The following is a 12,126-nucleotide window of genomic DNA, read 5'->3' on the forward strand; positions in this document are numbered from 1 at the left end:
CAGGTAATGTTTAAACAGAGATAATGTGAAGTGAATTCAATTGTTTTGTTAAGCCGTATTTACAGACAGATTTAGATTAGGGGCTCTGCTGGTTAAGGCTTTTTCTGACCCTCTGTGGACTTCAATCTCTAGATAGGAAAAATGCTGATGTGTTTAAAGTTTCATGTGACCTGTGTCCATATATGGTTTGTATTTACGTCACATGCTGACACATGCTGACAAACCTGATTCGTATAAAAGATGTGAAACTCATAATAAAAGACGGACATATTTGGAAGACGATTTCTGGTCTTTAAGATGTGTCCCCAGGTACCTGACTTACATATGACAGAGACAGAGAAAGTATGGGGCAGGAATTGGGACCTGAATCCTTTTCAGTTGGGGGCTTGTCCGCGATGGGCAGATGATATCACCGGTATTTTGTGAGTATTTCTGAATTTTTTCTGTTCTTTAATACTCACTGGGTAGTGGTGACCTGTACCCACCCTTTATTTTAAGTTCAAGCTTTGGGTTCTATTATGGAGTTTTTTTGGGAAAAATCTCGGGGTACTTTCGGTAAGCGCCCCTCATGAATATATAAGCAGCTGCCATTCTTTCGGAAAGAATGAAATTATTTATAGAACCCCCCTGCCCACTCTGTCATTTGTAAGGTTAAAACTTTTATAGAGTATAAGATTTTATTGTCTCTTATTACTGTACCTCGCTTATAAGGTAAGATAAGCGAATATTTTTGCATTGTTATATTGGGTTTTGTAATGAGTCATAAAGGCACTTACTCCTAGACAAATGAGACTTGTACGGCTGTGTGTATGTATGACATTTTTTCCTTCAGCTCCCATCTTTCTGTGTCACCAATCTTTAATACTGAGGTAGGACATGCTGTTATGTGGAATGAATTGAAAGCGCTGTTTGAATCAGTCTAAGATCTTTCCCTTGTAGTTTGTACACAAGCACTATTTCTTGTCTTCCTTTTGATCCTAATTTTGTGCGTTTTTCTTCTACGGATGCTTTCTTTGTGTTCTGTGCTGGATCATAAAAAAAAAAGAAACAAGAAAAAGAAAAAATTCCGTTTTAGAGGTTTTCTTTCTTGTGCAGAGCAAAGCTAATCTGTTCTTTGCTTTCATTATCAGGGTCTGTGCATGAATGTTTTTGTCCCTTCCCCCAGACTTCTCTGTTTGGGCTTCCACTGACCCCCTATAGTGCTTCTTTGAAGTTATTCATTCTTGGTTTTATCAAGCAGTAAGGTGAGATTCCACTGTTTGTCTCTTGACTTTTCTCCGGCATTATCAAAACCACCATCTCTTCTTATAATACGCCCATCGCTCTTGTTGTCAAAGCTGATGGCATTCCCTGTTTCGTCCTAGATTTAGGGCTGTTAGTGTTTTGGTAATTCTCATTGCACTTATGTTTCTTCCACCATTCCATCGGCAGCCAATGATTTTTTTCTGTCATTGTCCTAAAGAATGTTTTATTTTTAGTCCCTTTGGTGAGGCTGCCTTCACCTTTAAGCAACAGTATACCTAGTGTGGAATGTCCTTCGGGCTATTCTACAAGTCATGCACTGCCCCTCATGGTCCTATTCTCATTTTGTACAACTTTTTGTGTTCCATAATTCAGGAGACCTGTCCGATTGATAGTTTGCATCTTTTATAATGGTTGTCTGTGTGTGGTCACAAGGTGTCACGAAATAAACTGCACTGGTGTACATCTGAAGTGAAATACCTGGGTTTTGTCCTGTCTCATGGTCAGAGGAAAATCTGCACTTTCTGCATTGCTGCTATTCTGGGTCTGCCCCGCCCAGCTAACAAGAAAGACATGCTTACTTTTCTTGCTATGATTGGTCACTGCCGCCAATGGATCTCTGCTTGTTCCTTCTATGACCAGATTTTGAGACAGACCCTGGTTTCTGAAATGACTGCTCTTATCAGATGGACTTATGAAATGTTGGACATTTAAGATGTGCTTTGGTTTCTAGCTCAAGTCTGGGTTTCCCTGCTTATGCCCACATGTTTTATCTCTTTGTTTGGGACTATTGTAACACCATGAAGGGAGAACATGGCGGTAAATTACGCTCTGTTGCCTTTTTTTATAGTCACTCCTGTTCAAGTTCCCTGGCTGCTTGTGCTATGGTGGTAGAGATGGTTATTTCTTTGACCTTAGGTCACCCCATTACCCTTCATACTCTTCACGATGTTCAAGCCCTTCTTTTAAATGGGCTTTTGGGTCTCACGGGTGAACAGGATTCTCTTCCTCTCTTTTTTCACAGCTTCCTCTGAATTTGATGCCTGGCATTTGGCAGGTGCCCAAAGCCGCCCTTTTAGACGGACTTTGGTGCAAAGAGGGGAAACCCTGGATACCAGCTGCTAGCTCTCCCTTATTCATTGCCCAATATCATGGTATTGGTTATCGTAGTGCTCGCTCGACATTTTAACTTCTTGCTAGTGATATTTTCATTCTTGACCTTTTGCTCCTTGATACAGATATATATAGTTCGATAATTACAGCTGGCACGGTTGTGAATTGAAAATAAATTGGAAAATACAATTCCTTTCTATTGTTTTAGCTGAAATTAGGATGTTGCTAATTTAAAATGTTTTTTCCGGATTTATACATAGCCATCCCAGATCCGTTTTGGCACAGATATTTCTAATGTTTTCCATGGGTCCTCTTTATCACTGCAGAGATAGAGACGCTCCAAAGAGACATTAGCTTTATGCCTTTTTTCAAATATGAGATGGTTATGATATACATTATTTGTAGTTTTGGTTTTTTTATGTCAATGTGTTTGTTTGCGGAGTTGGATTCAGCCCTGCACACTTGACAGATGGAGTAATAGCTCCACGCTTAAAACTTTATGTTTTGTCTGTGTCATGTCTACTTGTTTTGGTTTGGTGGGTACCCCAGGATACATAATATTGGCCATTTCTAGAGCTCTTTTTCCACTTCTTACTAGCCTAACTGCGCAATGTTCTTTTACTTTTAGCTTTTATATTCTGAATATAGTTTAGTTAGGGGTTATAAGAAAAAGCTTTATTTTATACAGCATTTATTTCGTGGTGTTCCCTACATATGATCCATTCAATATACATTTCTGAATACATTCAGTACATCAGTATGGTCTCTCTGAAGTGCATAATAGTTATATGCAGCACGATAAAAACATATCCTTTTGGATTGTTCAATTAAGAACCTTAAGCAAGTGAGTATCGTCTCTCTTTTGCCATGGCTATGCTAAGTGAATGAATTGGTATTGTTGCATGTTGCCACGTTCAGTACAGGCAACATGGTTTCTCTTGTTTTCTATCTCTTATTTGGATCACATTGGAGTACAGCTGCTGAATGATATTTGGAATGCTTTCCAAGCATCTCTTTTCAAGTATCTCTTTCTGTATGCACAGACATCTGGCTGCTCTCCCTTTGAGATTCTCACGGGATGACCTTTCCCCGCCCCATGGGTAGATTTTCCCTTGATACAGGAGGAATACGTCTAAAAGCTAATTGAAATATTAGGGCTTGTTCAAAGAAACGTGTCTTGCACTTCTCCTTTCTCTCCACAGATTCCTACCCATTTTTTCCAGCCTGGTGATTGTCCAGCAGCTTTCCAAGGATCGGAAGCAGACGGACTTCCCCTTTGGCCTTCCCACTACTGTGATCGCTGTGACCAGGCCCGCTGCACTCACTGAGGAGTTTCCTGTTTGGATCCACACAAGTCGCTTGAAGAGGGTTAACCTAAAACCCCAGAAGCAAGTCTTCCCTGCGCAGATTTCACCTCCTCCAGTGGAACAACATGATGATTTCATTGCAGCATTCTACCAACTTTATCATTCTCTTACTGGCACCGCTGCTGCTAGTTTTTCTCCCTGTATGGATCATTTCTAACTGGGTCTACAGGGATGATGTGTTCTGGGTCCACGACACTTTCTGCCCATACCCATCTGTAAATGACACTCCTGCTGTAAACAGCACCCCCGACACCTCTTTGCGAACACGACGTCAAGCTGGACTACTCCCTCGCAAAGGCTGTCCTTCAATTGGAATCCAGAAAAGACCGATGCTACCCTTTGGTATAATTCCAGCAGTGTGCAAGTTGCCACCTTCTCCTGTGACATTGTGGACTGTTCATCAATTGATATCCCAAGGCTGTGCCATTGGTCCTCAGAGATTCCTAAAATTAAGGACATATATGTATATGTTACTGACTTACGTTGGGGGGATAAGTGTGCATTCTGGGGAGTGGTAGGGTGGAATATTAATACTGACTGGGCTTATAAACTAGAAAATACTCTGAAAAACAGTGAACCAAAATGGTAAATCACTGCTTACTTGTACGACCCTTCATAAGGTTGGACACTGTTATAGGAAAAGTGTTCCTGTACAAATTATTAAGCTTTCTCTTACTATTGACAACCCTAGACCTACTGATGAAGGTATGTACATTATGGACATGTGGTTTAAGGGTGGGTCTAGCTATCCGACCCATCAGTTTTCTTATGGGATCTATCTACCTCCACTCATCCTCTCCCGCCATTTTGTGGGGGCCCTAAAAAATACTAACCCACTGGCCCCTACATTCAATAAACTTACTGACATGATGGCTATTGCCAATCCCACTTTTGAAGATATTGTGGCTGTTGAGGTAGGGTTTTCAGAACCTAACCTTTGGTTAGAATGGATGAAATTCACTGCTGATCAACATAATAAGAGTAATTGTTACATATGTGCTCAAGCTAGACCCCATCTAGGAACCGTACCTCTGGACCTCCCTCCTGGTATCCAACCATGCCTTTTTGGGTTATTTACCTATCCCCTTTGTGCACTGCAGTGTTCTAAATACCTTTTGTTGCCAGGACAACAAAAGCTTGATATTGCCGTTACCATCTATAAGGGCAATTACACATGTCATGTTTCTAATCTGACACAGGGTAGTTTTGTAGGTAATTTACCCCCAGGTTATTGTTCTGTCTTGGCTCATAGGTATGCCCCATTGTTGCTGCATCAGATTTGATATTTACTGGCTTTATGGAGACTTTTGGCTCCCTGTTAAGCTACCCAGCCAGTGGATAGGCCAGTGCACTTTAGTTAAGGTTACTATGCTCCTGCATATCTTTCTGAAAGGCATCCTTCCTATTCACATGGCTTTTCCTTTTATTTGTCTTGATATAAATCTGATCACATGTATACATAGATGCTATAGGGGTCCCAAGAGGGGTCCCAGATGAATTTAAGGCCCGAGCTTAGGTTAAGGCTGGGTTTGAGTTCCTTATTCCCTTTATTACTATTAATAAGAATGTTGATTGGATTAATTAAAATTATTATAATCAGCAACGCTTTGTGAACTATTCTAGGGACGCCTTGCAAGGTATTACTGATCAATTAGGCTCCACTTCTCAGATGGTTCTCAAAATCATATGGCCCTAGATATGATTCTAGCTGAGAATTCTGTTAAATTCTCCTCAGTATTTTATGCTGTTGTACTGTTCTTTCTGACAATATAGGTCCTACTATGGACATTCAGAAATTAGCAGACCTCTTTGCTGAGTCCAAATGTAACTCTGATTTATCTAATTCTTGGGATCAGCACTTTAGTTGAATGCATAATCTCTTATTATTTGCACTCTTGTCTTGACTGCTCATGTACTGTGTTATTCGTATTACAGCTCCTAAAAAACCCCTCCTTGAGAGACATACCTAGGGTATCACTCCCTTCCAGCTCATGCTGTGTATTTGTGACGTCATTTACATGACGTAAGAGGGGAATTGAACGGACACGTATCAGAACTTTAGTAAGTGTCCTTAGGCATATGTTGTTTAAAGATGCAAAGGTAGGCCCTGTTTATCTTTCCCTTCTTTGAAGATGGTACAAGGACAGGTAATGTTTAAACAGAGATAATGTGAAGTGAATTCAATTGTTTTGTTAAGCCGTATTTACAGACAGATTTAGATTAGGGGCTCTGCTGGTTAAGGCTTTTTCTGACCCTCTGTGGACTTCAATCTCTAGATAGGAAAAATGCTGATGTGTTTAAAGTTTCATGTGACCTGTGTCCATATATGGTTTGTATTTACGTCACATGCTGACACATGCTGACAAACCTGATTCGTATAAAAGATGTGAAACTCATAATAAAAGACGGACATATTTGGAAGACGATTTCTGGTCTTTAAGATGTGTCCCCAGGTACCTGACTTACATATGACAGAGACAGAGAAAGTATGGGGCAGGAATTGGGACCTGAATCCTTTTCAGTAGGGTTATCAGATTTCTTCTTTAAAAAGAGGACATGTGATTCCACCTTGTTTTTCCCCACGCCCACCCAAAACTCATATCTCCTTCCCTGAGCTCTGGGCCACGTCTAAAAGGGCTGTGCGCATGTGTGGACGTCAACATGATGACAAGCTCCTATGGCATGCTTGTGATGTCATGTCGAAATCTGCGCATGTACAGAGGCCCTCCAGACACGACCCCGAGCTCAGGGCCTTCCAAAGCCTGGACAGATGCTGACAAATATCTTCCTACTTGGGGCCATGACACTAATAACATTTCAGAGCACAGATAAATCCTATGCAAATACAGAACCGCAAACTAAAAGTCCTAATACTGTATACATAAACAAAACCCAAAGATGCCAGACTGTATTCAGTACAACACCAGAAAAATATGAACAGTGCAAAATATTTATTTGCTTCGATTTCTATCCCGTTCTCCCAGGAGCTCAGAACAGGGTACAAAGAACATTCACAAAATATTACAATACATTAGAAGGACATTTTGAGATCATCATAAGCATATGAATAATGCAGAAGGAAATCACAGCTGAATAAAGAAGTTACAGTAGATTAAAAGAGGCAGGTTGTAGAGCAAGTGTTCATAGGAAGGAGGGGATGAAGAGGAGTCTGCTTGTTGGTTGGTGTTCAGTTGAAGAGGGGGTTCTTTACAGCAGCTGTGAATTCTGAAAACTGACACATTTCAATCATTAAATTGAAAATAAAATCACTTTTCCTACATTAGTTGTCTGCTGATTTTATTTTTCTACTCATCTTTTCTCAGTCTCTTGTTGTATTTCCTTCTATCTGTGCTCTTAACTCTGTTTCCAGGGCCGCCTTATCCATTTGCTGTTTTCTCTCCTTCACTTTCTGCCCTACATCCTTCTTCAAACTAAATATGCAATGACTGGATGGTAAACTCTTGTTCCAAGAGGGGGGTCATACTCTCTCTTCAGAGTTTCACTTCTCTGAGCGTACTTCAAAGTAGTCTCACTCTCTTGAACTTGGTGTGTATTGGTGTACATTACAGTCAGTTTCTTTTTATTATAATAACAAGACTTCACTTACTTTTCCTAGAAGTAGTTTATCCCTGTTTTTGGTGGAAACTACATCCTTCTTCGGCATTAACTTTTAACATTCAGCTTTCTTACATTTTTCTGCTTCCTGCTCAAATCTATTTTTCTATGTCTTCCCTTTCTATCTGTTCATTCACACTATCTCCTCCCTCTCTCTGCCCTTCCCCACCATCCATGTGTGTCATCTCCCTCTTCTCCCCTCTTCCCATTATCCATAAACAGCATTTCTTCCATTTCTTCCCCGTCTTTCCCATTCCTGTGCCCCATGTCCTTCTTCTCTTAACCTTTCCCCTCTGCCCTCTATGGTCTGACAGCTGTCTTCCCCCCCCCCCCCATGGCCTAGAACAGGGGTGTCCAACCTGCGGCCCGAGGGTCAAATGCGGCCTCGTGAAGTATTTTGGCGGCCCTGGTCGAGGGCGATGCAATGTTTTCCTCTGCTGCCCCCGTGTTTTTATCATCTTGCTGCAGCATTTGTGCAGCCCCAGAAACATTTTTTTGGCCAATGCGGCCCAGGGAAGCCAAAAGGTTGGACACCCCTGGCCTAGAATCTTTTTCCCCTCCTTCCCAACAGTCTGGCATTTCTCTCCCCTCCTTCCTTTCCTCCTCCCCTCTTTGTGGTCTGGCATCTCTGTCTTTCCAGTGCAGTAGGTGAGACATTCTAGACAACAGGGTTATTTCCCCATACTCGCATGTACTGCAGAATAAATCCACTTTGGATTTTTCACTCTGCCTCCAGTGTACTTCACAGCTCAGTAGAGTGCCCTCTAGCAGTCTTTCCTTTTGCACGCAAGGCTACAGCTGTGTGTTCTGCTCTTCTCATTTTTGTTGTTTTAATTCCCAATCAAAAACTACTGGGTCAAAATATATATAATAACGCCGTCCCCCAAAGGATAGAACTAAACAACTAAACAAAACAAGGAGAACTTCTTATATGAAAGCTTCACAAATTAAGTTTCAAGTTTATTTTTAATTTGTTGAATCGCTTAATTTAAATTGCTAAGCGATTTACAGATAAAAAAATAGGTACAACAGAGTAATTATAAACATATACATAAATTTAATACATTATCATAAAGTCAAACAAACTAACTAACAGACACATGGGGAAAGAAAGGGTAGAACTACAATTGTATATATTAAAGAGAACATAAATGGAAAGTACACCAGGTAGGGGAAATCACAGGGGAATAAAAAGAGTAAAAATTTTTATTAAAATCCTTAATGAAATTCACACATCAAACGCATCTTTAAAAAGGAAACTCTTTAAGCTGCTTTTAAACTGTTTCAGATCGCTTTCTATTCTAAGATACTGGGGTAAACTGTTCCATAATTGTGGGGCTATAACGGAATAAATATCAGTGCGACGAGTTCCAATAACTTTTAATGATGGGACCGTTAGAAGTTTTTGATCAGTGGATCTTAATGAGCGTGAAGTACTATAAGGGATGAGTAATCTATTAATGAATTGAGGTTCATTTGTAAGTAATGTTTTAAAAACTAATAGTAAGATTTTATAAGTAATACGATGAGATATAGGGAGCCAGTGTGATTCGATCAAGAGTGGTGTTACATGATCAAATTTTTTGCGGTTGTGTATTAGTTTGATTGCTGTATTCTGAACTATCTGAAGACGTTTTTTCTCTTTTTGGGTAACATTTATTCTTTAGCACTCTCCAGACCAGTAGAGGTTAATCTTTACGAATGGGTATATATCCAATCATGACCAGCAGGTGGAGACTGAAAACAAAACTGTGGGACAGTATATAATATACTCCCTTCTCTATTTACATCAGTCTTCTTTCAGTCTCCAGCAGGTGTTGAGTGATCTGTACCCATCTCCCTTGGTAGGGCTGTTGGAATTTGTTTAGGGGGTTTCTAGTCCCTGTTTTTGGCCGGACAGAGCTTGGGCGGGCCCTGTTTGGGGGTCCGTCGGACCTCGGGGGTGTCAAACCCGGCGGGTCTCGAGCGGGGTCCCTCCCCCCACTTCCTCCACCTCCCCACATTTTTTTTAGAGGAGCCTCAGCAGTAAGCCTTGCCCCCTAAATCAAGCAAGGCATATTGCTTCGAGAGCCTGTGGAGTCTGTTCTGTAAAAAAAAAAATCCTGAGGTAGTGCCGGTCTGCAGGGTTGCTTCCCTGTCAGTTTAATGTTTTTTACTGTATTTTTTCTTCTAACCGGCACTTTGTTTCTAGCTAGGTCGCGTATGGAGCAATTGTGCCCTTCTCCGGGGGAGTGGGACACAATTAGGTCCAGCCGCGAGGCACTCGCGGCCGTACTGAAATCGGTAGTTTGGCCCGGTGAGGTGGTGGAGCTCCGTCGGCAGCGGCTGCAGGCACCCAGAGCTCCCCGCCGATGGTGCCTCGCGAGTCGGCTGGGAGCAGTGGGGAAGCCCGGTCTTCCCCAACCGCCCACGGAGGGATTCCCCGAAGGATTCCCTCTCAGCTGATTTTTTGACAGCTGATGCCGACTTGCCTGTTTTAGCGGCTGGGACTGTTCAGCCTTCTCAGCCGCTACAGGCCATGGAGGGAGCATTTTTGGCGGGAACTTCGCCATTTTCTTTGTCTGGCCCCTCCATTTTGTCTGCAACCTCAGGTGACCTTCCCCCTGTATTGCAAACACAGGGGCAGGTTTCAGCAGGGACCCCTGCTGGGGCAGGGAGTCCCTGGGGACCCCCAGGGGTTTTTTGTTCCCAATTTAATTTCTTTCTTTGTGCAGACAATTGGGGGTCCCACGTGCACCTGGGGGGTTTCGGGGGTGGTTTCCCTCTGCGCCCCCTATGGCTTTGCCTCCCTCTTTTCGTTTGGCGTCCCCTCTTCCTCCTCCCTCATCCAAGCGCCCGCGGGGGGGCTTGGATTGCGAATTGGTGGTCGGAGGAGCGTGTTGGCATGGTTGAGGACCTGGCTGCTTTGGCGGGCTTCCAGGATCCTCTAGAGGGGACGCCCGCTGGCAGCGGGGCAGCGGGTTTCCCGTCTTCCAGAGCAGATGCGTCCGTGGTGCGCTTTTTATTCAGAGTGATGAGCTTTTAGACCTGATGTAGCAGGTCTCCGGTGCTGCATTTTTGAAGTTGCGCCACCGGAGACCCCGCGTATGGGGGCCCCTCTGCTTCAGGGGGTCTGTCCTGTTTCCCGCTCTTTTCCTGTGCGTCAGGATTTTCGGGATTTTGTGTTGGCGCAGTGGCCTACGGGCACCGTTTCGTTTGGTGTGCGCCTTGGCTCATGGGTATCCCATCCCGGAGGGGGATAGGGCTACCTTAATTTCGCCAATGGGGGACGCGGTGGTCTCGGCACTTCCTAAGCAGCATACCGTGCCTGTTATGGACGGTTCTGCTCTTAGGGTCTCTGAGGAGCGTACGTTAGAGACACTTCTTAAGTATAATTTTGATGTCTCTGCCTTGGGGGTCCAGGCGGCTATTTGTGTGGGGCTGGTGGCTCGCTCCGTGTTTCGGTGGTCTGAGCATGTCCTGGATCGTGAGTCTGATGACTGGTCCTTAGTGGATCAGGAGGTGGTGAAGTTTGAGATGACTGCCTCGTTCCTCTCGGTTGTTCTTTGTAACTTGGTGCTGCTAAGTCTGGGACTTTTGGTGGCCGCACGCTGTACCTTGTGGCTTCGCGCTTGGTCGGCGGTTGCCGCGTCCAAAACTGAACTTCCCAAAATTTCCCTTTCGGGGGTTGTTTTTTGTTTAGAGAGGACTTAAATCCGGTGGTTCAGACTCTGACGGACTCTGAGGTGCCCCGTCTGCATGAGGACCGTGCCCGCCCGGCATCTCGGGTTGGCATTGCCCGGGGGCGTCTGCGGGAATTTCGCCAGTTTCGCTTGGGGCATGGGACTGCTTCTTTCCAGGCTTCCGGTTTTTCCCCGGGGTTGGTTGGCTTAGCGCATGCAGTCTTTTCAGGGGGCTCGTCGGGGGGCTGGGAGTTCCCCCCCGGTTCCCCTGCTGCCCGTCCTGCGCGATGTCTCTCTGCCGGCGCCCCCTTTGGTTCCCGTGGGTGCCCAGCTTCGCAACTTGTTTCCCAAGTGGGCCAAGATCACGTCCAATCAGTGGGTCCTGGTGGTGGTGCGGGACGGTTATGTACTTGAATTTTGCCCGCTCTCTGCCGGATCATATCTAGCCTCTCCATGTCAGGTGGCATGGGAGATGCTAGCCTTTCGCCAGACACTTCAGCGCTTGCTAGATCTCAAAGCAGTTGTCCAGTGTCCCCCTCAGGAGTGCGGTATCGGCTGGTACGCCATTTCCTTTATGGGGCCCTAAAGGGAGGGGACCTTTCGGCCCATCCTTGGTTTAAACTGAGGTCAACAGGACTCTCAGAATTCCCTTTTATTTGCATGGACACACTGCAGTCTGTCCTTCTGGCGGTTCAGCCGGGGGAGTTCCTGACTTCTCTCGCTCTGGCGGAGGCCTACTTGCCTGTTTCCATTCGGGCCTCTCCTCAGCTCTTTCTTTGCTTTGCGATATTGGGTCTGCACTATCAGTTCTGTGTGCTTCCCTTGGGCCTGGCCACGACTCCCCGGACGTTCGCCAAGTTGATGGTGGTCGTCACGGCGGCATTGCAGTCAGAGGGCATTCTGGTGCACCCCTTCTGGGATGACTGGTTGTTTCGGGCGAAGTCGTTGCAGGAGAGCGCCCGAGTTACGGCTCGGGTGGTTGAGTTTCTCCGGTCACTGGGTTGGGTGGTCAACCTTTCCAAGAGTCAGTTGGTCCCCGCTCAGCATCTGGAGTACCTTGGGGTTCTGTTCGACACCTCCTTGGGGAAGGTCTTCCTTCCAGAGGCCCGGGTGAGCAAATTGCAATC

This window comes from Geotrypetes seraphini, chromosome 5 (assembly GCF_902459505.1).
Source record: "Geotrypetes seraphini chromosome 5, aGeoSer1.1, whole genome shotgun sequence".
NCBI classification, from domain to species: Eukaryota; Metazoa; Chordata; class Amphibia; order Gymnophiona; family Dermophiidae; genus Geotrypetes; species Geotrypetes seraphini.